General features: G+C 44.6%; 14 non-coding genes and 6 pseudogenes across 14 annotated transcripts; all 20 read right to left on the bottom strand.

Annotated features, from left to right (window-relative positions):
- Nucleotides 1-1,655: 1,655 nt before the first annotated feature.
- On the bottom strand, nucleotides 1,656-1,774 carry LOC125730638 (5S ribosomal RNA). Its single transcript, XR_007390944.1, has one exon. It is a non-coding gene; the product is annotated as a 5S ribosomal RNA (ribosomal RNA).
- Nucleotides 1,775-2,853: 1,079 nt separating this feature from the next.
- LOC125731299 (5S ribosomal RNA) lies at nucleotides 2,854-2,972 on the bottom strand. The gene has a single exon (XR_007391585.1). It is a non-coding gene; the product is annotated as a 5S ribosomal RNA (ribosomal RNA).
- Nucleotides 2,973-4,047: 1,075 nt separating this feature from the next.
- Nucleotides 4,048-4,166, bottom strand: LOC125734919 (5S ribosomal RNA). Its single transcript, XR_007394221.1, has one exon. It is a non-coding gene; the product is annotated as a 5S ribosomal RNA (ribosomal RNA).
- A 1,078-nt stretch (nucleotides 4,167-5,244) lies between these two features.
- Nucleotides 5,245-5,358, bottom strand: LOC125731526 (5S ribosomal RNA; annotated as a pseudogene).
- A 1,079-nt stretch (nucleotides 5,359-6,437) lies between these two features.
- Nucleotides 6,438-6,556, bottom strand: LOC125734609 (5S ribosomal RNA). Its single transcript, XR_007393914.1, has one exon. It is a non-coding gene; the product is annotated as a 5S ribosomal RNA (ribosomal RNA).
- A 1,076-nt stretch (nucleotides 6,557-7,632) lies between these two features.
- Nucleotides 7,633-7,751, bottom strand: LOC125730933 (5S ribosomal RNA). Its single transcript, XR_007391226.1, has one exon. It is a non-coding gene; the product is annotated as a 5S ribosomal RNA (ribosomal RNA).
- A 1,078-nt stretch (nucleotides 7,752-8,829) lies between these two features.
- LOC125730066 (5S ribosomal RNA) lies at nucleotides 8,830-8,948 on the bottom strand. Its single transcript, XR_007390443.1, has one exon. It is a non-coding gene; the product is annotated as a 5S ribosomal RNA (ribosomal RNA).
- A 1,079-nt stretch (nucleotides 8,949-10,027) lies between these two features.
- Nucleotides 10,028-10,146, bottom strand: LOC125734608 (5S ribosomal RNA). The gene has a single exon (XR_007393913.1). It is a non-coding gene; the product is annotated as a 5S ribosomal RNA (ribosomal RNA).
- Nucleotides 10,147-11,222: 1,076 nt separating this feature from the next.
- On the bottom strand, nucleotides 11,223-11,341 carry LOC125736698 (5S ribosomal RNA). The gene has a single exon (XR_007395972.1). It is a non-coding gene; the product is annotated as a 5S ribosomal RNA (ribosomal RNA).
- Nucleotides 11,342-12,417: 1,076 nt separating this feature from the next.
- LOC125736916 (5S ribosomal RNA) lies at nucleotides 12,418-12,536 on the bottom strand. Its single transcript, XR_007396183.1, has one exon. It is a non-coding gene; the product is annotated as a 5S ribosomal RNA (ribosomal RNA).
- Nucleotides 12,537-13,615: 1,079 nt separating this feature from the next.
- Nucleotides 13,616-13,734, bottom strand: LOC125736915 (5S ribosomal RNA). Its single transcript, XR_007396182.1, has one exon. It is a non-coding gene; the product is annotated as a 5S ribosomal RNA (ribosomal RNA).
- Nucleotides 13,735-14,813: 1,079 nt separating this feature from the next.
- On the bottom strand, nucleotides 14,814-14,922 carry LOC125732244 (5S ribosomal RNA; annotated as a pseudogene).
- A 1,075-nt stretch (nucleotides 14,923-15,997) lies between these two features.
- LOC125734918 (5S ribosomal RNA) lies at nucleotides 15,998-16,116 on the bottom strand. The gene has a single exon (XR_007394220.1). It is a non-coding gene; the product is annotated as a 5S ribosomal RNA (ribosomal RNA).
- A 1,078-nt stretch (nucleotides 16,117-17,194) lies between these two features.
- On the bottom strand, nucleotides 17,195-17,308 carry LOC125731525 (5S ribosomal RNA; annotated as a pseudogene).
- A 1,080-nt stretch (nucleotides 17,309-18,388) lies between these two features.
- Nucleotides 18,389-18,507, bottom strand: LOC125735529 (5S ribosomal RNA). The gene has a single exon (XR_007394824.1). It is a non-coding gene; the product is annotated as a 5S ribosomal RNA (ribosomal RNA).
- A 1,079-nt stretch (nucleotides 18,508-19,586) lies between these two features.
- Nucleotides 19,587-19,700, bottom strand: LOC125731524 (5S ribosomal RNA; annotated as a pseudogene).
- A 1,079-nt stretch (nucleotides 19,701-20,779) lies between these two features.
- LOC125731522 (5S ribosomal RNA) lies at nucleotides 20,780-20,893 on the bottom strand (annotated as a pseudogene).
- Nucleotides 20,894-21,965: 1,072 nt separating this feature from the next.
- LOC125734907 (5S ribosomal RNA) lies at nucleotides 21,966-22,084 on the bottom strand. The gene has a single exon (XR_007394209.1). It is a non-coding gene; the product is annotated as a 5S ribosomal RNA (ribosomal RNA).
- A 1,073-nt stretch (nucleotides 22,085-23,157) lies between these two features.
- Nucleotides 23,158-23,276, bottom strand: LOC125731372 (5S ribosomal RNA; annotated as a pseudogene).
- Nucleotides 23,277-24,352: 1,076 nt separating this feature from the next.
- Nucleotides 24,353-24,471, bottom strand: LOC125732989 (5S ribosomal RNA). The gene has a single exon (XR_007392349.1). It is a non-coding gene; the product is annotated as a 5S ribosomal RNA (ribosomal RNA).
- Between the last annotated feature and the right edge of the window lie 638 nt (nucleotides 24,472-25,109).

The raw sequence follows: 25,109 nt of genomic DNA, 5'->3' as shown, positions 1-25,109 counted from the left end.
ACCGAGTCCGTTGATGAGGGAAGGATGCAGTCTGAGGCGAAGGTTGGTTGCAAGTCAGCTCTCTTTAATGACGTCACAGATTTAAATCCGGGAGCACACTTAGATGCACAAAACAGTACATACCAAGAGTAGCTCAATATCTCTTGTCAGGGTCTGGTTTTTATAACCCAAACAGGGCGTTTACTGTTCTTGTTGGTATTTTTCCAGTTGGCGTAACATACAAGTGTTGTTTTGAAATTGCTGGCGTTAGTCCCCACACCCGTTCCCTTTTACCTTGTCTTGTTATGTTGCAATTTAGCAGCGTCAGCGACCCCCTCCCTTGTTATGTCCCCGCATGTCAAGCGTAAGCTTAATGTTACCGCGACCCTGTCAATGTACCTTCTGCTTTTCTAAATTTACTTGCACTTCGAGGAGGGCCGGAGCCCCCCTTTTTGTCCTGCCTATGTTCCAGTTCCAGTTAGTTCCCCATTCTCAGTGTGACAGAGGTTAGCACGCGGCCTAGCCCCCCTTCAAGACCCTACCCAGCTTCCGAGATCAGATGAGATCGGGCGTGTTCAGGGTGGTATGGCCGTAAGCGAGAGTTGCTACCAAAAACAGCCCTTTTGCATTACACGCGTCTATACATGCCAGTTAGTCCCATTGGATCCTACTCCTGGTTTTTTTTTTTTTTATCTGACTCACACTGCAGCCCCACCATCCAATCGGCAGCGCCGGACCCACACCAAACATTCACCAAACTACTCAGCCGGCAGCCTACCACAATTATTCCATTCATTCCGCATCCGCACACTTCCTTCTTTTTAACTCCTTTTCACTACCGCACAGGTTAATCGCCGCACGTCCCCCGCCGGCAAACATTACTCCTTTGCCTACAGCATGCAGGCTTCTCTTAACGACCCTCTGTTATCAACTCCGCTAACAGCCACAAAATCTCCGCCGCACGAAGCCCACTGGTAGCTGCTGAATCACATGCTTCCCCAAAACGTCGCGCTGTCAGAACACTGGGAGCTACACACACCAACAAGTCCATACTGCAGGCTGCAGCCAGAACAATTTTCTACATTCAAACATCGACGGCCTCTTCTCTCTAAAAATTCACCAGACCGCTTCTACCACCAGCAAAGAAGTTTCCATCCCTAATTCCTCTGTGATTCCCACTAACCTAAACATTAAGCTGGCATTGAAGGGTGTGAATTACCCCGGCCAATCTGTTCTTTTAAATACAGCTTTTAGCAAGTTTTGAAAGGAGAAGAGCAGAACTTGCTATGCCAATAATATCGAGTCTTCTGTGGCGAAGTGCTTTTTGCATAGAAAACAAAGCGGTCAGTTGAAGAGGAATAATATCAGTACTTTGTTTAAAACTGTGTGTAAAAAGCTGTCTCTTTATCATTAACAAATAAGTTGTAAAACGTGAATGGGGAGTGACAGTCTTCAAGTTTGTGAGAAGATCGCGCCCTGGTGGAATAAAGGCACGAACAGCTTACAGCACCTAGAATTACCAGGAAGTATTTAGAGTAAAACGGTTTCTAAAAGCTGCCTTTATGAATGAGAGAAAAAAAATATATATATATATAAAATAGTAAAATGGAAGGGGAGTGATAGATTTAAATTAATCGTGAAGTGGAGCGCCCCCTGTATAAAGTAAAAGTGAGAAAAGCTTACAGCACCTGGTATTCCCAGGAGGTCTCCCATCCAAGTACTAACCAGACCCTAACTTGTTTAGCTTCCAAGATCAGATGAGATCGAGCGTGTTCAGGGTGGTATGGCCGTAAGCGAGAGATGCTACCAAAAACAGCCCTTTTGCATTACACGCGTCTATACATGCCAGTTAGTCCCATTGGATCCTACTCCTGGTTTTTTTTTTTTTTATCTGACTCACACTGCAGCCCCACCATCCAATCGGCAGCGCCGGACCCACACCAAACATTCACCAAACTACTCAGCCGGCAGCCTACCACAATTATTCCATTCTTTCCGCATCCGCACACTTCCTTCTTTTTAACTCCTTTTCACTACCGCACAGGTTAATCGCCGCACGTCCCCCGCCGGCAAACATTACTCCTTTGTCTACTGCATGTAGGCTTCTCTTAACGACCCTCTGTTATCAACTCCGCTAACAGCCACAAAATCTCCGCCGCACGAAGCCCACTGGTAGCTGCTGAATCACATGCTTCCCCAAAACGTCGCGCTGTCAGAACACTGGGAGCTACACACACCAACAAGTCCATACTGCAGGCTGCAGCCAGAACAATTTTCTACATTCAAACATCGACGGCCTCTTCTCTCTAAAAATTCACCAGACCGCTTATACCACCAGCAAAGAAGTTTCCATCCCTAATTCCTCTGTGATTCCCACTAACCTAAATATTAAGCTGGCATTGAAGGGTGTGAATTACCCCGGCCAATCTGTTCTTTTAAATACAGCTTTTAGCAAGTTTTGAAAGGAGAAGAGCAGAACTTGCTATGCCAATAATATCGAGTCTTCTGTGGCGAAGTGGTTTTTGCATAGAAAACAAAGCGGTCAGTTGAAGAGGAATAATATCAGTACTTTGTTTAAAACTGTGTGTAAAAAGCTGTCTCTTTATCATTAACAATAAGTTGTAAAACGTGAATGGGGAGTGACAGTCTTCAAGTTTGTGAGAAGATCGCGCACTGGTGGAATAAAGGCACGAATAGCTTAAAGCACCTAGAATTACCAGGAAGTATTTAGAGTAAAACGGTTTCTAAAAGCTGCCTTTAGGAATGAGAGAAAAAAAAATATATATATATATAAAATAGTAAAATGGAAGGGGAGTGATAGATTTAAATTAATCGTGAAGTGGAGCGCCCCCTGTATAAAGTGAAAGTGAGAAAAGCTTACAGCCCCTGGTATTCCCAGGTGGTCTCCCATCCAAGTACTAACCAGGCCATTCGCTGCTTAGCTTCCGAGATCAGACGAGATCAGGGGTGTTCAGGGTGGTATGGCCGCAAGCGAGAGATGCTACCAAAAACAGCCCTTTTGCATTACACGCGTCTATACATGCCAGTTAGTCCCATTGGATCCTACTCCTGGTTTTTTTTTTTTTTATCTGACTCACACTGCAGCCCCACCATCCAATCGGCAGCGCCGGACCCACACCAAACATTCACCAAACTACTCAGCCGGCAGCCTACCACAATTATTCCATTCTTTCCACATCCGCACACTTCCTTCTTTTTAACTCCTTTTCACTACCGCACAGGTTAATCGCCGCACGTCCCCCGCCGGCAAACATTACTCCTTTGCCTACTGCATGTAGGCTTCTCTTAACGACCCTCTGTTATCAACTCCGCTAACAGCCACAAAATCTCCGCCGCACGAAGCCCACTGGTAGCTGCTGAATCACATGCTTCCCCAAAACATCGCGCTGTCAGAACACTGGGAGCTACACACACCAACAAGTCCATACTGCAGGCTGCAGCCAGAACTATTTTCTACATTCAAACATCGACGGCCTCTTCTCTCTAAAAATTCACCAGACCGCTTCTACCACCAGCAAAGAAGTTTCCATCCCTAATTCCTCTGTGATTCCCACTAACCTAAACATTAAGCTGGCATTGAAGGGTGTGAATTACCCCGGCCAATCTGTTCTTTTAAATACAGCTTTTAGCAAGTTTTGAAAGGAGAAGAGCAGAACTTGCTATACCAATAATATCGAGTCTTCTGTGGCGAAGTGGTTTTTGCATAGAAAACAAAGCGGTCAGTTGAAGAGGAATAATATCAGTACTTTGTTTAAAACTGTGTGTAAAAAGCTGTCTCTTTATCATTAACAATAAGTTGTAAAACGTGAATGGGGAGTGACAGTCTTCAAGTTTGTGAGAAGATCGCGCCCTGGTGGAATAAAGGCACGAACAGCTTACAGCACCTAGAATTACCAGGAAGTATTTAGAGTAAAATGGTTTCTAAAAGCTGCCTTTATGAATGAGAGAAAAAAAAATATATATATAAAATAGTAAAATGGAAGGGGAGTGATAGATTTAAATTAATCGTGAAGTGGAGCGCCCCCTGTATAAAGTAAAAGTGAGAAAAGCTTACAGCACGTGGTATTCCCAGGTGGTCTCCCATCCAAGTACTAACCACACCCTACCCTGCTTGGCTTCCGAGATCAGACGAGATCGGGCGTGTTCAGGGTGGTATGGCCGTGAGCGAGAAAAACTACCAAAAACAGCCCTTTTGCATTACACGCCTCTATACATGCCAGTTAGTCCCATTGGATCCTACTCCTGTTTTTTTTTTTTTTATCTGACTCACACTGCAGCCCCACCATCCAATCGGCAGCGCCGGACCCACACCAAACATTCACCAAACTACTCAGCCGGCAGCCTACCACAATTATTCCATTCTTTCCGCATCCGCACACTTCCTTCTTTTTAACTCCTTTTCACTACCGCACAGGTTAATCGCCGCACGTCCCCCGCCAGCAAACATTACTCCTTTGCCTACTGCATGTAGGCTTCTCTTAACGACCCTCTGTTATCAACTCCGCTAACAGCCACAAAATCTCCGCTGCACAAAGCCCACTGGTAGCTGCTGAATCACATGCTTCCCCAAAACGTCGCGCTGTCAGAACACTGGGAGCTACACACACCAACAAGTCCATACTGCAGGCTGCAGCCAGAACTATTTTCTACATTCAAACATCGACGGCCTCTTCTCTCTAAAAATTCACCAGACCGCTTCTACCACCAGCAAAGAAGTTTCCATCCCTAATTCCTCTGTGATTCCCACTAACCTAAACATTAAGCTGGCATTGAAGGGTGTGAATTACCCCGGCCAATCTGTTCTTTTAAATACAGCTTTTAGCAAGTTTTGAAAGGAGAAGAGCAGAACTTGCTATGCCAATAATATCGAGTCTTCTGTGGCAAAGTGGTTTTTGCATAGAAAACAAAGCGGTCAGTTGAAGAGGAATAATATCAGTACTTTGTTTAAAACTGTGTGTAAAAAGCTGTCTCTTTATCATTAACAATAAGTTGTAAAACGTGAATGGGGAGTGACAGTCTTCAAGTTTGTGAGAAGATCGCGCACTGGTGGAATAAAGGCACGAACAGCTTAAAGCACCTAGAATTACCAGGAAGTATTTAGAGTAAAACGGTGTCTAAAAGCTGCCTTTAGGAATGAGAGAAAAAAAAAAATATATATATATAAAATAGTAAAATGGAAGGGGAGTGATAGATTTAAATTAATCGTGAAGTGGAGCGCCCCCTGTACAAAGTAAAAGTGAGAAAAGCTTACAGCACCTGGTATTCCCAGGTGGTCTCCCATCCAAGTACTAACCAGACCCTACCCAGCTTCCGAGATCAGATGAGATCGGGCGTGTTCAGGGTGGTATGGCCGTAAGCGAGAGTTGCTACCAAAAACAGCCCTTTTGCATTACACGCGTCTATACATGCCAGTTAGTCCCATTGGATCCTACTCCTGGTTTTTTTTTTTTTTATCTGACTCACACTGCAGCCCCACCATCCAATCGGCAGCGCCGGACCCACACCAAACATTCACCAAACTACTCAGCCGGCAGCCTACCACAATTATTCCATTCATTCCGCATCCGCACACTTCCTTCTTTTTAACTCCTTTTCACTACCGCACAGGTTAATCGCCGCACGTCCCCCGCCGGCAAACATTACTCCTTTGCCTACAGAATGCAGGCTTCTCTTAACGACCCTCTGTTATCAACTCCGCTAACAGCCACAAAATCTCCGCCGCACGAAGCCCACTGGTAGCTGCTGAATCACATGCTTCCCCAAAACGTCGCGCTGTCAGAACACTGGGAGCTACACACACCAACAAGTCCATACTGCAGGCTGCAGCCAGAACAATTTTCTACATTCAAACATCGACGGCCTCTTCTCTCTAAAAATTCACCAGACCGCTTCTACCACCAGCAAAGAAGTTTCCATCCCTAATTCCTCTGTGATTCCCACTAACCTAAACATTAAGCTGGCATTGAAGGGTGTGAATTACCCCGGCCAATCTGTTCTTTTAAATACAGCTTTTAGCAAGTTTTGAAAGGAGAAGAGCAGAACTTGCTATGCCAATAATATCGAGTCTTCTGTGGCGAAGTGGTTTTTGCATAGAAAACAAAGCGGTCAGTTGAAGAGGAATAATATCAGTACTTTGTTTAAAACTGTGTGTAAAAAGCTGTCTCTTTATCATTAACAATAAGTTGTAAAACGTGAATGGGGAGTGACAGTCTTCAAGTTTGTGAGAAGATCGCGCCCTGGTGGAATAAAGGCACGAACAGCTTACAGCACCTAGAATTACCAGGAAGTATTTAGAGTAAAACGGTTTCTAAAAGCTGCCTTTATGAATGAGAGAAAAAAAAAAAAATATATATATAAAATAGTAAAATGGAAGGGGAGTGATAGATTTAAATTAATCGTGAAGTGGAGCGCCCCCTGTATAAAGTAAAAGTGAGAAAAGCTTACAGCACCTGGTATTCCCTGGTGGTCTCCCATCCAAGTACTAACCAGACCCTACCCTGCTTAGCTTCCAAGATCAGACGAGATCGGGCGTGTTCAGGGTGGTATGGCTGTAAGCGAGAGATGCTACCAAAAACAGCCCTTTTGCATTACACGCGTCTATACATGCCAGATAGTCCCATTGGATCCTACTCCTGGTTTTTTTTTTTTTATCTGACTCACACTGCAGCCCCACCATCCAATCGGCAGCGCCGGACCCACACCAAACATTCACCAAACTACTCAGCCGGCAGCCTACCACAATTATTCCATTCTTTCCGCATCCGCACACTTCCTTCTTTTTAACTCCTTTTCACTACCGCACAGGTTAATCGCCGCACGTCCCCCGCCGGCAAACATTACTCCTTTGCCTACTGCATGTAGGCTTCTCTTAACGACCCTCTGTTATCAACTCCGCTAACAGCCACAAAATCTCCGCCGCACGAAGCCCACTGGTAGCTGCTGAATCACATGCTTCCCCAAAACATCGCGCTGTCAGATCACTGGGAGCTACACACACCAACAAGTCCATACTGCAGGCTGCAGCCAGAACAATTTTCTACATTCAAACATCGACGGCCTCTTCTCTCTAAAAATTCACCAGACCGCTTCTACCACCAGCAAAGAAGTTTCCATCCCTAATTCCTCTGTGATTCCCACTAACCTAAACATTAAGCTGGCATTGAAGGGTGTGAATTACCCCGGCCAATCTGTTCTTTTAAATACAGCTTTTAGCAAGTTTTGAAAGGAGAAGAGCAGAACTTGCTATGCCAATAATATCGAGTCTTCTGTGGCGAAGTGGTTTTTGCATAGAAAACAAAGCGGTCAGTTGAAGAGGAATAATATCAGTACTTTGTTTAAAACTGTGTGTAAAAAGCTGTCTCTTTATCATTAACAATAAGTTGTAAAACGTGAATGGGGAGTGACAGTCTTCAAGTTTGTCAGAAGATCGCGCCCTGGTGGAATAAAGGCACGAACAGCTTACAGCACCTAGAATTACCAGGAAGTATTTAGAGTAAAACGGTTTCTAAAAGCTGCCTTTATGAATGAGAGAAAAAAATATATATATATATAAAATAGTAAAATGGAAGGGGAGTGATAGATTTAAATTAATCGTGAAGTGGAGCGCCCCCTGTATAAAGTGAAAGTGAGAAAAGCTTACAGCCCCTGGTATTCCCAGGTGGTCTCCCATCCAAGTACTAACCAGACCCTTCGCTGCTTAGCTTCCGAGATCAGACGAGATCAGGGGTGTTCAGGGTGGTATGGCCGCAAGCGAGAGATGCTACCAAAAACAGCCCTTTTGCATTACACGCGTCTATACATGCCAGTTAGTCCCATTGGATCCTACTCCTGGTTTTTTTTTTTTTTTATCTGACTCACACTGCAGCCCCACCATCCAATCGGCAGCGCCGGACCCACACCAAACATTCACCAAACTACTCAGCCGGCAGCCTACCACAATTATTCCATTCTTTCCACATCCGCACACTTCCTTCTTTTTAACTCCTTTTCACTACCGCACAGGTTAATCGCCGCACGTCCCCCGCCGGCAAACATTACTCCTTTGCCTACTGCATGTAGGCTTCTCTTAACGACCCTCTGTTATCAACTCCGCTAACAGCCACAAAATCTCCGCCGCACGAAGCCCACTGGTAGCTGCTGAATCACATGCTTCCCCAAAACATCGCGCTGTCAGAACACTGGGAGCTACACACACCTACAAGTCCATACTGCAGGCTGCAGCCAGAACTATTTTCTACATTCAAACATCGACGGCCTCTTCTCTCTAAAAATTCACCAGACCGCTTCTACCACCAGCAAAGAAGTTTCCATCCCTAATTCCTCTGTGATTCCCATTAACCTAAACATTAAGCTGGCATTGAAGGGTGTGAATTACCCCGGCCAATCTGTTCTTTTAAATACAGCTTTTAGCAAGTTTTGAAAGGAGAAGAGCAGAACTTGCTATACCAATAATATCGAGTCTTCTGTGGCGAAGTGGTTTTTGCATAGAAAACAAAGCGGTCAGTTGAAGAGGAATAATATCAGTACTTTGTTTAAAACTGTGTGTAAAAAGCTGTCTCTTTATCATTAACAATAAGTTGTAAAACGTGAATGGGGAGTGACAGTCTTCAAGTTTGTGAGAAGATCGCGCCCTGGTGGAATAAAGGCATGAACAGCTTACAGCACCTAGAATTACCAGGAAGTATTTAGAGTAAAACGGTTTCTAAAAGCTGCCTTTATGAATGAGAGAAAAAAAAATATATATATATAAAATAGTAAAATGGAAGGGGAGTGATAGATTTAAATTAATCGTGAAGTGGAGCGCCCCCTGTATAAAGTAAAAGTGAGAAAAGCTTACAGCACCTGGTATTCCCAGGTGGTCTCCCATCCAAGTACTAACCACACCCTACCCTGCTTGGCTTCCGAGATCAGACGAGATCAGGCGTGTTCAGGGTGGTATGGCCGTGAGCGAGAAAAACTACCAAAAACAGCCCTTTTGCATTACACGCCTCTATACATGCCAGTTAGTCCCATTGGATCCTACTCCTGTTTTTTTTTTTTTATCTGACTCACACTGCAGCCCCACCATCCAATCGGCAGCGCCGGACCCACACCAAACATTCACCAAACTACTCAGCCGGCAGCCTACCACAATTATTCCATTCTTTCCGCATCCGCACACTTCCTTCTTTTTAACTCCTTTTCACTACCGCACAGGTTAATCGCCGCACGTCCCCCGCTAGCAAACATTACTCCTTTGCCTACTGCATGTAGGCTTCTCTTAACGACCCTCTGTTATCAACTCCGCTAACAGCCACAAAATCTCCGCTGCACAAAGCCCACTGGTAGCTGCTGAATCACATGCTTCCCCAAAACGTCGCGCTGTCAGAACACTGGGAGCTACACACACCAACAAGTCCATACTGCAGGCTGCAGCCAGAACATTTTTCTACATTGAAACATCGACGGCCTCTTCTCTCTAAAAATTCACCAGACCACTTCTACCATCAGCAAAGAAGTTTCCATCCCTAATTCCTCTGTGATTCCCACTAACCTAAACATTAATCTGGCAGTGAAGGGTGTGAATTACCCCGGCCAACCTGCTCTTTTAAATACAGCTTTTAGCAAGTTTTGAAAGGAGGAGAAGAGCAGACCTTGCTATACCAATAATATCGAGTCTTCTGTGGCGAAGTGGTTTTTGCATAGAAAACAAAGCGGTCAGTTGAAGAGGAATAATATCAGTACTTTGTTTAAAACTGTGTGTAAAAAGCTGTCTCTTTATCATTAACAATAAGTTGTAAAACGTGAATGGGGAGTGACAGTCTTCAAGTTTGTGAGAAGATCGCGCCCTGGTGGAATAAAGGCACGAACAGCTTACAGCACCTAGAATTACCAGGAAGTATTTAGAGTAAAACGGTTTCTAAAAGCTGCCTTTATGAATGAGAGAAAAAAAAAAAATATATATATAAAATAGTAAAATGGAAGGGGAGTGATAGATTTAAATTAATCGTGAAGTGGAGCGCCCCCTGTATAAAGTAAAAGTGAGAAAAGCTTACAGCACCTGGTATTCCCTGGTGGTCTCCCATCCAAGTACTAACCAGACCCTACCCTGCTTAGCTTCCAAGATCAGACGAGATCGGGCGTGTTCAGGGTGGTATGGCTGTAAGCGAGAGATGCTACCAAAAACAGCCCTTTTGCATTACACGCGTCTATACATGCCAGATAGTCCCATTGGATCCTACTCCTGGTTTTTTTTTTTTTATCTGACTCACACTGCAGCCCCACCATCCAATCGGCAGCGCCGGACCCACACCAAACATTCACCAAACTACTCAGCCGGCAGCCTACCACAATTATTCCATTCTTTCCGCATCCGCACACTTCCTTCTTTTTAACTCCTTTTCACTACCGCACAGGTTAATCGCCGCACGTCCCCCGCCGGCAAACATTACTCCTTTGCCTACTGCATGTAGGCTTCTCTTAACGACCCTCTGTTATCAACTCCGCTAACAGCCACAAAATCTCCGCCGCACGAAGCCCACTGGTAGCTGCTGAATCACATGCTTCCCCAAAACATCGCGCTGTCAGATCACTGGGAGCTACACACACCAACAAGTCCATACTGCAGGCTGCAGCCAGAACAATTTTCTACATTCAAACATCGACGGCCTCTTCTCTCTAAAAATTCACCAGACCGCTTCTACCACCAGCAAAGAAGTTTCCATCCCTAATTCCTCTGTGATTCCCACTAACCTAAACATTAAGCTGGCATTGAAGGGTGTGAATTACCCCGGCCAATCTGTTCTTTTAAATACAGCTTTTAGCAAGTTTTGAAAGGAGAAGAGCAGAACTTGCTATGCCAATAATATCGAGTCTTCTGTGGCGAAGTGGTTTTTGCATAGAAAACAAAGCGGTCAGTTGAAGAGGAATAATATCAGTACTTTGTTTAAAACTGTGTGTAAAAAGCTGTCTCTTTATCATTAACAATAAGTTGTAAAACGTGAATGGGGAGTGACAGTCTTCAAGTTTGTGAGAAGATCGCGCCCTGGTGGAATAAAGGCACGAACAGCTTACAGCACCTAGAATTACCAGGAAGTATTTAGAGTAAAACGGTTTCTAAAAGCTGCCTTTATGAATGAGAGAAAAAAATATATATATATATAAAATAGTAAAATGGAAGGGGAGTGATAGATTTAAATTAATCGTGAAGTGGAGCGCCCCCTGTATAAAGTAAAAGTGAGAAAAGCTTACAGCACCTGGTATTCCCAGGTGGTCTCCCATCCAAGTACTAACCACACCCTACCCTGCTTGGCTTCCGAGATCAGACGAGATCGGGCGTGTTCAGGGTGGTATGGCCGTGAGCGAGAAAAACTACCAAAAACAGCCCTTTTGCATTACACGCCTCTATACATGCCAGTTAGTCCCATTGGATCCTACTCCTGTTTTTTTTTTTTTATCTGACTCACACTGCAGCCCCACCATCCAATCGGCAGCGCCGGACCCACACCAAACATTCACCAAACTACTCAGCCGGCAGCCTACCACAATTATTCCATTCTTTCCGCATCCGCACACTTCCTTCTTTTTAACTCCTTTTCACTACCGCACAGGTTAATCGCCGCACGTCCCCCGCTAGCAAACATTACTCCTTTGCCTACTGCATGTAGGCTTCTCTTAACGACCCTCTGTTATCAACTCCGCTAACAGCCACAAAATCTCCGCTGCACAAAGCCCACTGGTAGCTGCTGAATCACATGCTTCCCCAAAACGTCGCGCTGTCAGAACACTGGGAGCTACACACACCAACAAGTCCATACTGCAGGCTGCAGCCAGAACTATTTTCTACATTCAAACATCGACGGCCTCTTCTCTCTAAAAATTCACCAGACCGCTTCTACCACCAGCAAAGAAGTTTCCATCCCTAATTCCTCTGTGATTCCCACTAACCTAAACATTAAGCTGGCATTGAAGGGTGTGAATTACCCCGGCCAATCTGTTCTTTTAAATACAGCTTTTAGCAAGTTTTGAAAGGAGAAGAGCAGAACTTGCTATGCCAATAATATCGAGTCTTCTGTGGCGAAGTGGTTTTTGCATAGAAAACAAAGCGGTCAGTTGAAGAGGAATAATATCAGTACTTTGTTTAAAACTGTGTGTAAAAAGCTGTCTCTTTATCATTAACAATAAGTTGTAAAACGTGAATGGGGAGTGACAGTCTTCAAGTTTGTGAGAAGATCGCGCCCTGGTGGAATAAAGGCACGAACAGCTTACAGCACCTAGAATTACCAGGAAGTATTTAGAGTAAAACGGTTTCTAAAAGCTGCCTTTATGAATGAGAGAAAAAAAAAATATATATATATAAAATAGTAAAATGGAAGGGGAGTGATAGATTTAAATTAATCGTGAAGTGGAGCGCCCCCTGTATAAAGTAAAAGTGAGAAAAGCTTACAGCACCTGGTATTCCCAGGAGGTCTCCCATCCAAGTACTAACCAGACCCTAACTTGTTTAGCTTCCAAGATCAGATGAGATCGGGCGTGTTCAGGGTGGTATGGCCGTAAGCGAGAGATGCTACCAAAAACAGCCCTTTTGCATTACACGCGTCTATACATGCCAGTTAGTCCCATTGGATCCTACTCCTGGTTTTTTTTTTTTTTATCTGACTCACACTGCAGCCCCACCATCCAATCGGCAGCGCCGGACCCACACCAAACATTCACCAAACTACTCAGCCGGCAGCCTACCACAATTATTCCATTCTTTCCGCATCCGCACACTTCCTTCTTTTTAACTCCTTTTCACTACCGCACAGGTTAATCGCCGCACGTCCCCCGCCGGCAAACATTACTCCTTTGTCTACTGCATGTAGGCTTCTCTTAACGACCCTCTGTTATCAACTCCGCTAACAGCCACAAAATCTCCGCCGCACGAAGCCCACTGGTAGCTGCTGAATCACATGCTTCCCCAAAACGTCGCGCTGTCAGAACACTGGGAGCTACACACACCAACAAGTCCATACTGCAGGCTGCAGCCAGAACAATTTTCTACATTCAAACATCGACGGCCTCTTCTCTCTAAAAATTCACCAGACCGCTTATACCACCAGCAAAGAAGTTTCCATCCCTAATTCCTCTGTGATTCCCACTAACCTAAATATTAAGCTGGCATTGAAGGGTGTGAATTACCCCGGCCAATCTGTTCTTTTAAATACAGCTTTTAGCAAGTTTTGAAAGGAGAAGAGCAGAACTTGCTATGCCAATAATATCGAGTCTTCTGTGGCGAAGTGGTTTTTGCATAGAAAACAAAGCGGTCAGTTGAAGAGGAATAATATCAGTACTTTGTTTAAAACTGTGTGTAAAAAGCTGTCTCTTTATCATTAACAATAAGTTGTAAAACGTGAATGGGGAGTGACAGTCTTCAAGTTTGTGAGAAGATCGCGCACTGGTGGAATAAAGGCACGAATAGCTTAAAGCACCTAGAATTACCAGGAAGTATTTAGAGTAAAACGGTTTCTAAAAGCTGCCTTTAGGAATGAGAGAAAAAAAAAAATATATATATATAAAATAGTAAAATGGAAGGGGAGTGATAGATTTAAATTAATCGTGAAGTGGAGCGCCCCCTGTACAAAGTAAAAGTGAGAAAAGCTTACAGCACCTGGTATTCCCAGGAGGTCTCCCATCCAAGTACTAACCAGACCCTAACTTGTTTAGCTTCCAAGATCAGATGAGATCGGGCGTGTTCAGGGTGGTATGGCCGTAAGCGAGAGATGCTACCAAAAACAGCCCTTTTGCATTACACGCGTCTATACATGCCAGTTAGTCCCATTGGATCCTACTCCTGGTTTTTTTTTTTTTTATCTGACTCACACTGCAGCCCCACCATCCAATCGGCAGCGCCGGACCCACACCAAACATTCACCAAACTACTCAGCCGGCAGCCTACCACAATTATTCCATTCTTTCCGCATCCGCACACTTCCTTCTTTTTAACTCCTTTTCACTACCGCACAGGTTAATCGCCGCACGTCCCCCGCCGGCAAACATTACTCCTTTGTCTACTGCATGTAGGCTTCTCTTAACGACCCTCTGTTATCAACTCCGCTAACAGCCACAAAATCTCCGCCGCACGAAGCCCACTGGTAGCTGCTGAATCACATGCTTCCCCAAAACATCGCGCTGTCAGAACACTGGGAGCTACACACACCAACAAGTCCATACTGCAGGCTGCAGCCAGAACAATTTTCTACATTCAAACATCGACGGCCTCTTCTCTCTAAAAATTCACCAGACCGCTTCTACCACCAGCAAAGAAGTTTCCATCCCTAATTCCTCTGTGATTCCCACTAACCTAAACATTAAGCTGGCATTGAAGGGTGTGAATTACCCCGGCCAATCTGTTCTTTTAAATACAGCTTTTAGCAAGTTTTGAAAGGAGAAGAGCAGAACTTGCTATGCCAATAATATCGAGTCTTCTGTGGCGAAGTGGTTTTTGCATAGAAAACAAAGCGGTCAGTTGAAGAGGAATAATATCAGTACTTTGTTTAAAACTGTGTGTAAAAAGCTGTCTCTTTATCATTAACAATAAGTTGTAAAACGTGAATGGGGAGTGACAGTCTTCAAGTTTGTGAGAAGATTGCGCCCTGGTGGAATAAAGGCACGAACAGCTTACAGCACCTAGAATTACCAGGAAGTATTTAGAGTAAAACGGTTTCTAAAAGCTGCCTTTATGAATGAGAGAAAAAAAAATATATATATATATAAAATAGTAAAATGGAAGGGGAGTGATAGATTTAAATTAATCGTGAAGTGGAGCGCCCCCTGTATAAAGTGAAAGTGAGAAAAGCTTACAGCCCCTGGTATTCCCAGGTGGTCTCCCATCCAAGTACTAACCAGGCCATTCGCTGCTTAGCTTCCGAGATCAGAGGTGTTCAGGGTGGTATGGCCGCAAGCGAGAGATGCTACCAAAAACAGCCCTTTTGCATTACACGCGTCTATACATGCCAGTTAGTCCCATTGGATCCTACTCCTGGTTTTTTTTTTTTTTATCTGACTCACACTGCAGCCCCACCATCCAATCGGCAGCGCCGGACCCACACCAAACATTCACCAAACTACTCAGCCGGCAGCCTACCACAATTATTCCATTCTTTCCACATCCGCACACTTCCTTCTTTTTAACTCCTTTTCACTACCGCACAGGTTAATCGCCGCACGTCCCCCGCCGGCAAACATTACTCCTTTGCCTACTGCATGTAGGCTTCTCTTAACGACCCTCTGTTATCAACTCCGCTAACAGCCACAAAATCTCCGCCGCACGAAGCCCACTGGTAGCTGCTGAATCACATGCTTCCCCAAAACATCGCGCTGTCAGAACACTGGGAGCTACACACACCAACAAGTCCATACTGCAGGCTGCAGCCAGAACTATTTTCTACATTCAAACATCGACGGCCTCTTCTCTCTAAAAATTCACCAGACCGCTTCTACCACCAGCAAAGAAGTTTCCATCCCTAATTCCTCTGTGATTCCCACTAACCTAAACATTAAGCTGGCATTGAAGGGTGTGAATTACCCCGGCCAATCTGTTCTTTTAAATACAGCTTTTAGCAAGTTTTGAAAGGAGAAGAGCAGAACTTGCTATACCAATAATATCGAGTCTTCTGTGGCGAAGTGGTTTTTGCATAGAAAACAAAGCGGTCAGTTGAAGAGGAATAATATCAGTACTTTGTTTAAAACTGTGTGTAAAAAGCTGTCTCTTTATCATTAACAATAAGTTGTAAAACGTGAATGGGGAGTGACAGTCTTCAAGTTTGTGAGAAGATCGCGCCCTGGTGGAATAAAGGCACGAACAGCTTACAGTAGCTATAATTACCAGGAAGTATTTAGAGTAAAACGGTTTCTAAAAGCTGCCTTTATGAATGAGAGAAAAAAAAAAATATATATAAAATAGTAAAATGGAAGGGGAGTGATAGATTTAAATTAATCGTGAAGTGGAGCGCCCCCTGTATAAAGTAAAAGTGAGAAAAGCTTACAGCACGTGGTATTCCCAGGTGGTCTCCCATCCAAGTACTAACCACACCCTACCCTGCTTGGCTTCCGAGATCAGACGAGATCGGGCGTGTTCAGGGTGGTATGGCCGTGAGCGAGAAAAACTACCAAAAACAGCCCTTTTGCATTACACGCCTCTATACATGCCAGTTAGTCCCATTGGATCCTACTCCTGTTTTTTTTTTTTTTATCTGACTCACACTGCAGCCCCACCATCCAATCGGCAGCGCCGGACCCACACCAAACATTCACCAAACTACTCAGCCGGCAGCCTACCACAATTATTCCATTCTTTCCGCATCCGCACACTTCCTTCTTTTTAACTCCTTTTCACTACCGCACAGGTTAATCGCCGCACGTCCCCCGCCGGCAAACATTACTCCTTTGCCTACTGCATGTAGGCTTCTCTTAACGACCCTCTGTTATCAACTCCGCTAACAGCCACAAAATCTCCGCTGCACAAAGCCCACTGGTAGCTGCTGAATCACATGCTTCCCCAAAACGTCGCGCTGTCAGAACACTGGGAGCTACACACACCAACAAGTCCATACTGCAGGCTGCAGCCAGAACTATTTTCTACATTCAAACATCGACGGCCTCTTCTCTCTAAAAATTCACCAGACCGCTTCTACCACCAGCAAAGAAGTTTCCATCCCTAATTCCTCTGTGATTCCCACTAACCTAAACATTAAGCTGGCATTGAAGGGTGTGAATTACCCCGGCCAATCTGTTCTTTTAAATACAGCTTTTAGCAAGTTTTGAAAGGAGAAGAGCAGAACTTGCTATGCCAATAATATCGAGTCTTCTGTGGCAAAGTGGTTTTTGCATAGAAAACAAAGCGGTCAGTTGAAGAGGAATAATATCAGTACTTTGTTTAAAACTGTGTGTAAAAAGCTGTCTCTTTATCATTAACAATAAGTTGTAAAACGTGAATGGGGAGTGACAGTCTTCAAGTTTGTGAGAAGATCGCGCACTGGTGGAATAAAGGCACGAACAGCTTAAAGCACCTAGAATTACCAGGAAGTATTTAGAGTAAAACGGTGTCTAAAAGCTGCCTTTAGGAATGAGAGAAAAAAAAAAATATATATATATAAAATAGTAAAATGGAAGGGGAGTGATAGATTTAAATTAATCGTGAAGTGGAGCGCCCCCTGTACAAAGTAAAAGTGAGAAAAGCTTACAGCACCTGGTATTCCCAGGTGGTCTCCCATCCAAGTACTAACCAGACCCTACCCAGCTTCCGAGATCAGATGAGATCGGGCGTGTTCAGGGTGGTATGGCCGTAAGCGAGAGTTGCTACCAAAAACAGCCCTTTTGCATTACACGCGTCTATACATGCCAGTTAGTCCCATTGGATCCTACTCCTGGTTTTTTTTTTTTTTTATCTGACTCACACTGCAGCCCCACCATCCAATCGGCAGCGCCGGACCCACACCAAACATTCACCAAACTACTCAGCCGGCAGCCTACCACAATTATTCCATTCATTCCGCATCCGCACACTTCCTTCTTTTTAACTCCTTTTCACTACCGCACAGGTTAATCGCCGCACGTCCCCCGCCGGCAAACATTACTCCTTTGCCTACAGCATGCAGGCTTCTCTTAACGACCCTCTGTTATCAACTCCGCTAACAGCCACAAAATCTCCGCCGCACGAAGCCCACTGGTAGCTGCTGAATCACATGCTTCCCCAAAACGTCGCGCTGTCAGAACAGTGGGAGCTACACACACCAACAAGTCCATACTGCAGGCTGCAGCCAGAACAATTTTCTACATTCAAACATCGACGGCCTCTTCTCTCTAAAAATTCACCAGACCGCTTCTACCACCAGCAAAGAAGTTTCCATCCCTAATTCCTCTGTGATTCCCACTAACCTAAACATTAAGCTGGCATTGAAGGGTGTGAATTACCCCGGCCAATCTGTTCTTTTAAATACAGCTTTTAGCAAGTTTTGAAAGGAGAAGAGCAGAACTTGCTATGCCAATAATATCGAGTCTTCTGTGGCGAAGTGGTTTTTGCATAGAAAACAAAGCGGTCAGTTGAAGAGGAATAATATCAGTACTTTGTTTAAAACTGTGTGTAAAAAGCTGTCTCTTTATCATTAACAATAAGTTGTAAAACGTGAATGGGGAGTGACAGTCTTCAAGTTTGTGAGAAGATCGCGCCCTGGTGGAATAAAGGCACGAACAGCTTACAGCACCTAGAATTACCAGGAAGTATTTAGAGTAAAACGGTTTCTAAAAGCTGCCTTTATGAATGAGAGAAAAAAAAAAATATATATATATAAAATAGTAAAATGGAAGGGGAGTGATAGATTTAAATTAATCGTGAAGTGGAGCGCCCCCTGTATAAAGTAAAAGTGAGAAAAGCTTACAGCACCTGGTATTCCCAGGAGGTCTCCCATCCAAGTACTAACCAGACCCTAACCTGTTTAGCTTCCAAGATCAGATGAGATCGGGCGTGTTCAGGGTGGTATGGCCGTAAGCGAGAGATGCTACCAAAAACAGCCCTTTTGCATTACACGCGTCTATACATGCCAGTTAGTCCCATTGGATCCTACTCCTGGTTTTTTTTTTTTTTATCTGACTCACACTGCAGCCCCACCATCCAATCGGCAGCGCCGGACCCACACCAAACATTCACCAAACTACTCAGCCGGCAGCCTACCACAATTATTCCATTCTTTCCGCATCCGCACACTTCCTTCTTTTTAACTCCTTTTCACTACCGCACAGGTTAATCGCCGCACGTCCCCCGCCGGCAAACATTACTCCTTTGTCTACTGCATGTAGGCTTCTCTTAACGACCCTCTGTTATCAACTCCGCTAACAGCCACAAAATCTCCGCCGCACGAAGCCCACTGGTAGCTGCTGAATCACATGCTTCCCCAAAACGTCGCGCTGTCAGAACACTGGTAGCTACACACACCAACAAGTCCATACTGCAGGCTGCAGCCAGAACAATTTTCTACATTCAAACATCGACGGCCTCTTCTCTCTAAAAATTCACCAGACCGCTTATACCACCAGCAAAGAAGTTTCCATCCCTAATTCCTCTGTGATTCCCACTAACCTAAATATTAAGCTGGCATTGAAGGGTGTGAATTACCCCGGCCAATCTGTTCTTTTAAATACAGCTTTTAGCAAGTTTTGAAAGGAGAAGAGCAGAACTTGCTATGCTAATAATATCGAGTCTTCTGTGGCGAAGTGGTTTTTGCATAGAAAACAAAGCGGTCAGTTGAAGAGGAATAATATCAGTACTTTGTTTAAAACTGTGTGTAAAAAGCTGTCTCTTTATCATTAACAATAAGTTGTAAAACGTGAATGGGGAGTGACAGTCTTCAAGTTTGTGAGAAGATCGCGCACTGGTGGAATAAAGGCACGAATAGCTTAAAGCACCTAGAATTACCAGGAAGTATTTAGAGTAAAACGGTTTCTAAAAGCTGCCTTTAGGAATGAGAGAAAAAAAAATATATATATATATAAAATAGTAAAATGGAAGGGGAGTGATAGATTTAAATTAATCGTGAAGTGGAGCGCCCCCTGTACAAAGTAAAAGTGAGAAAAGCTTACAGCACCTGGTATTCCCAGGTGGTCTCCCATCCAAGTACTAACCAGACCCTACCCAGCTTCCGAGATCAGATGAGATCGGGCGTGTTCAGGGTGGTATGGCCGTAAGCGAGAGTTGCTACCAAAAACAGCCCTTTTGCATTACACGCGTCTATACATGCCAGTTAGTCCCATTGGATCCTACTCCTGGTTTTTTTTTTTTTTATCTGACTCACACTGCAGCCCCACCATCCAATCGGCAGCGCCGGACCCACACCAAACATTCACCAAACTACTCAGCCGGCAGCCTACCACAATTATTCCATTCATTCCGCATCCGCACACTTCCTTCTTTTTAACTCCTTTTCACTACCGCACAGGTTAATCGCCGCACGTCCCCCGCCGGCAAACATTACTCCTTTGCCTACAGCATGCAGGCTTCTCTTAACGACCCTCTGTTATCAACTCCGCTAACAGCCACAAAATCTCCGCCGCACGAAGCCCACTGGTAGCTGCTGAATCACATGCTTCCCCAAAACGTCGCGCTGTCAGAACACTGGGAGCTACACACACCAACAAGTCCATACTGCAGGCTGCAGCCAGAACAATTTTCTACATTCAAACATCGACGGCCTCTTCTCTCTAAAAATTCACCAGACCGCTTCTACCACCAGCAAAGAAGTTTCCATCCCTAATTCCTCTGTGATTCCCACTAACCTAAACATTAAGCTGGCATTGAAGGGTGTGAATTACCCCGGCCAATCTGTTCTTTTAAATACAGCTTTTAGCAAGTTTTGAAAGGAGAAGAGCAGAACTTGCTATGCCAATAATATCGAGTCTTCTGTGGCGAAGTGGTTTTTGCATAGAAAACAAAGCGGTCAGTTGAAGAGGAATAATATCAGTACTTTGTTTAAAACTGTGTGTAAAAAGCTGTCTCTTTATCATTAACAATAAGTTGTAAAACGTGAATGGGGAGTGACAGTCTTCAAGTTTGTGAGAAGATCGCGCACTGGTGGAATAAAGGCACGAATAGCTTAAAGCACCTAGAATTACCAGGAAGTATTTAGAGTAAAACGGTTTCTAAAAGCTGCCTTTAGGAATGAGAGAAAAAAAAAAAAATATATATATAAAATAGTAAAATGGAAGGGGAGTGATAGATTTAAATTAATCGTGAAGTGGAGCGCCCCCTGTACAAAGTAAAAGTGAGAAAAGCTTACAGCACCTGGTATTCCCAGGTGGTCTCCCATCCAAGTACTAACCAGACCCTACCCAGCTTCCGAGATCAGATGAGATCGGGCGTGTTCAGGGTGGTATGGCCGTAAGCGAGAGTTGCTACCAAAAACAGCCCTTTTGCATTACACGCGTCTATACATGCCAGTTAGTCCCATTGGATCCTACTCCTGGTTTTTTTTTTTTTTATCTGACTCACACTGCAGCCCCACCATCCAATCGGCAGCGCCGGACCCACACCAAACATTCACCAAACTACTCAGCCGGCAGCCTACCACAATTATTCCATTCATTCCGCATCCGCACACTTCCTTCTTTTTAACTCCTTTTCACTACCGCACAGGTTAATCGCCGCACGTCCCCCGCCGGCAAACATTACTCCTTTGCCTACAGCATGCAGGCTTCTCTTAACGACCCTCTGTTATCAACTCCGCTAACAGCCACAAAATCTCCGCCGCACGAAGCCCACTGGTAGCTGCTGAATCACATGCTTCCCCAAAACGTCGCGCTGTCAGAACACTGGGAGCTACACACACCAACAAGTCCATACTGCAGGCTGCAGCCAGAACAATTTTCTACATTCAAACATCGACGGCCTCTTCTCTCTAAAAATTCACCAGACCGCTTCTACCACCAGCAAAGAAGTTTCCATCCCTAATTCCTCTGTGATTCCCACTAACCTAAACATTAAGCTGGCATTGAAGGGTGTGAATTACCCCGGCCAATCTGTTCTTTTAAATACAGCTTTTAGCAAGTTTTGAAAGGAGAAGAGCAGAACTTGCTATGCCAATAATATCGAGTCTTCTGTGGCGAAGTGGTTTTTGCATAGAAAACAAAGCGGTCAGTTGAAGAGGAATAATATCAGTACTTTGTTTAAAACTGTGTGTAAAAAGCTGTCTCTTTATCATTAACAATAAGTTGTAAAACGTGAATGGGGAGTGACAGTCTTCAAGTTTGTGAGAAGATTGCGCCCTGGTGGAATAAAGGCACGAACAGCTTACAGCACCTAGAATTACCAGGCAGTATTTAGAGTAAAACGGTTTCTAAAAGCTGCCTTTATGAATGAGAGAAAAAAGAAATATATAATATAGTAAAATGGAAGGGGAGTGATAGATTTAAATTAATCGTGAAGTGGAGCGCCCCCTGTATAAAGTAAAAGTGAGAAAAGCTTACAGCACCTGGTATTCCCAGGTGGTCTCCCATTCAAGTACTAACCAGACCCTACCCTGCTTAGCTTCCCAGATCAGACGAGATCGGGTGCGTTCAGGGTGGTATGGCCGTAAGCGAGAGACGCTACCAAAAATAGCCCTTTTGCATTACACGCGTCTATACATACCAGTTAGTCCCATTGGATCCTACTCCTGTTTTTTTTTTTTTTATCTGACTCACACTGCAGCACCACCATCCAATCGGCAGTGCCGGACCCACACCAAACATTCACCAAACTACTCATCCGGCAGCCTACCACAATTATTCCATTCTTTCCGCATCCGCACACTTCCTTCTCTTTAACTCCTTTTCACTACCGCACAGGTTAATCGCTGCACGTCCCCCGCCGGCAAACATTACTCCTTTGCCTACCTCTTGCAGGCTTCTCTTAACAACCCTCTGTTATCAACTCCGCTAACAGCCACAAAATCTCTGCCGCACGAAGCCCACTGGTAGCTGTTGAATCACATGCTTACCCAAAATGTCGCGCTGTCAGAACACTGGGAGCTACACACACCAACAAGTCCATACTGCAGGCTGCAGCCAGAACTATTTTCTACATTCAAACATCGACGGCCTCTTCTCTCTAAAAATTCACCAGACCGCTTCTACCACCAGCAAAGAAGTTTCCATCCCTAATTCCTCTGTGATTCCCACTAACCTAAACATTAAGCTGGCATTGAAGGGTGTGAATTACCCCGGCCAATCTGTTCTTTTAAATACAGCTTTTAGCAAGTTTTGAAAGGAGAAGAGCAGAACTTGCTATGCCAATAATATCGAGTCTTCTGTGGCGAAGTGGTTTTTGCATAGAAAACAAAGCGGTCAGTTGAAGAGGAATAATATCAGTACTTTGTTTAAAACTGTGTGTAAAAAGCTGTCTCTTTATCATTAACAATAAGTTGTAAAACGTGAATGTGGAGTGACAGTCTTCAAGTTTGTCAGAAGATCGCGCCCTGGTGGAATAAAGGCACGAACAGCTTACAGCACCTAGAATTACCAGGCAGTATTTAGAGTAAAACGGTGTGTAAAGGCTGCCTTTATGAATGAGAGAAAAAATATATATATATAAAATAGTAAAATGGAAGGGGAGTGATAGATTTAAATTAATCGTGAAGTGGAGCGCCCCCTGTATAAAGTAAAAGTGAGAAAAGCTTACAGCACGTGGTATTCACAGGCAGTCTCCCATCCAAGTACTAACCAGACCCTACCCCACTTAGCTTCCGAGATCAGACGAGATCAGGCGTGTTCAGGGTGGTATGGCCGTAAGCAAGAGCTGCTGCCAAAAACAGCCCTTTTGCATTACACGCGTCTATACATGCCAGTTAGTCCCATTGGATCCTACTCCTGGTTTTTTTTTTTTTATCTGACTCACACTGCAGCCCCACCATCCAATCGGCAGCGCCGGACCCACACCAAACATTCACCAAACTACTCAGCCGGCAGCCTACCACAATTATTCCATTCTTTCCGCATCCGCACACTTCCTTCTCTTTAAGTCCTTTTCACTACCGCACAGGTTAATCGCCGCACGTCCCCCGCCGGCAAACATTACTCCTTTGCCTACTGCATGTAGGCTTCTCTTAACGACCCTCTGTTATCAACTCCGCTAACAGCCACAAAATCTCCGCCGCACGAAGCCCACTGGTAGCTGCTGAATCACATGCTTCCCCAAAACGTCGCGCTGTCAGAACACTGGGAGCTACACACACCAACAAGTCCATACTGCAGGCTGCAGCCAGAACAATTTTCTACATTCAAACATCGACGGCCTCTTCTCTCTAAAAATTCACCAGACCGCTTCTACCACCAGCAAAGAAGTTTCCATCCCTAATTCCTCTGTGATTCCCACTAACCTAAATATTAAGCTGGCATTGAAGGGTGTGAATTACCCCGGCCAATCTGTTCTTTTAAATACAGCTTTTAGCAAGTTTTGAAAGGAGAAGAGCAGAACTTGCTATGCCAATAATATCGAGTCTTCTGTGGCGAAGTGGTTTTTGCATAGAAAACAAAGCGGTCAGTTGAAGAGGAATAATATCAGTACTTTGTTTAAAACTGTGTGTAAAAAGCTGTCTCTTTATCATTAACAATAAGTTGTAAAACGTGAATGGGGAGTGACAGTCTTCAAGTTGGTGAGAAGATCGCGCCCTGGTGGAATAAAGGCACGAACAGCTTACAGCACCTAGAATTACCAGGAAGTATTTAGAGTAAAACGGCTTCTAAAAGCTGCCTTTATGAATGAGAGAAAAAAAAATATATATATATAAAATAGTAAAATGGAAGGGGAGTGATAGATTTAAATTAATCGTGAAGTGGAGCGCCCCCTGTATAAAGTAAAAGTGAGAAAAGCTTACAGCACCTGGTATTCCCAGGTGGTCTCCCATCCAAGTACTAACCAGACCCTACCCTGCTTGGCTTCCGAGATCAGACGAGATCGGGCGTGTTCAGGGTGGTATGGCCGTAAGCGAGAGATGGTACCAAAAACAGCCCTTTTGCATTACACGCGTCTGTACATGCCAGTTAGTCCCATTGGATCCTACTCCTGGTTTTTTTTTTTTTTTTATCTGACTCACACTGCAGCCCCACCATCCAATCGGCAGCGCCGGACCCACACCAAACATTCACCAAACTACTCAGCCGGCAGCCTACCACAATTATTCCATTCTTTCCGCATCCGCACACTTCCTTCTTGTTAACTCCTTTTCACTACCGCACAGGTTAATCGCCGCACGTCCCCCGCCGGCAAACATTACTCCTTTGCCTACTGCATGTAGGCTTCTTTTAACGACCCTCTGTTATCAACTCCGCTAACAGCCACAAAATCTCCGCCGCACGAAGCCCACTGGTAGCTGCTGAATCACATGCTTCCCCAAAACGTCGCGCTGTCAGAACACTGGGAGCTACACAGACCAACAAGTCCATACTGCAGGCTGCAGCCAGAACAATTTTCTACATTCAAACATCGACGGCCTCTTCTCTCTAAAAATTCACCAGCCCGCTTCTACCACCAGCAAAGAAGTTTCCATCCCTAATTCCTCTGTGATTCCCACTAACCTAAACATTAAGCTGGCATTGAAGGGTGTGAATTACCCCGGCCAATCTGT

Source organism: Brienomyrus brachyistius, chromosome 2, assembly GCF_023856365.1.
Source record: "Brienomyrus brachyistius isolate T26 chromosome 2, BBRACH_0.4, whole genome shotgun sequence".
Classification (NCBI taxonomy): Eukaryota; Metazoa; Chordata; class Actinopteri; order Osteoglossiformes; family Mormyridae; genus Brienomyrus; species Brienomyrus brachyistius.
The sequence above is the reverse complement of the archived record's forward strand: the minus strand, read 5'-3'. Positions and strand labels throughout refer to the sequence as shown.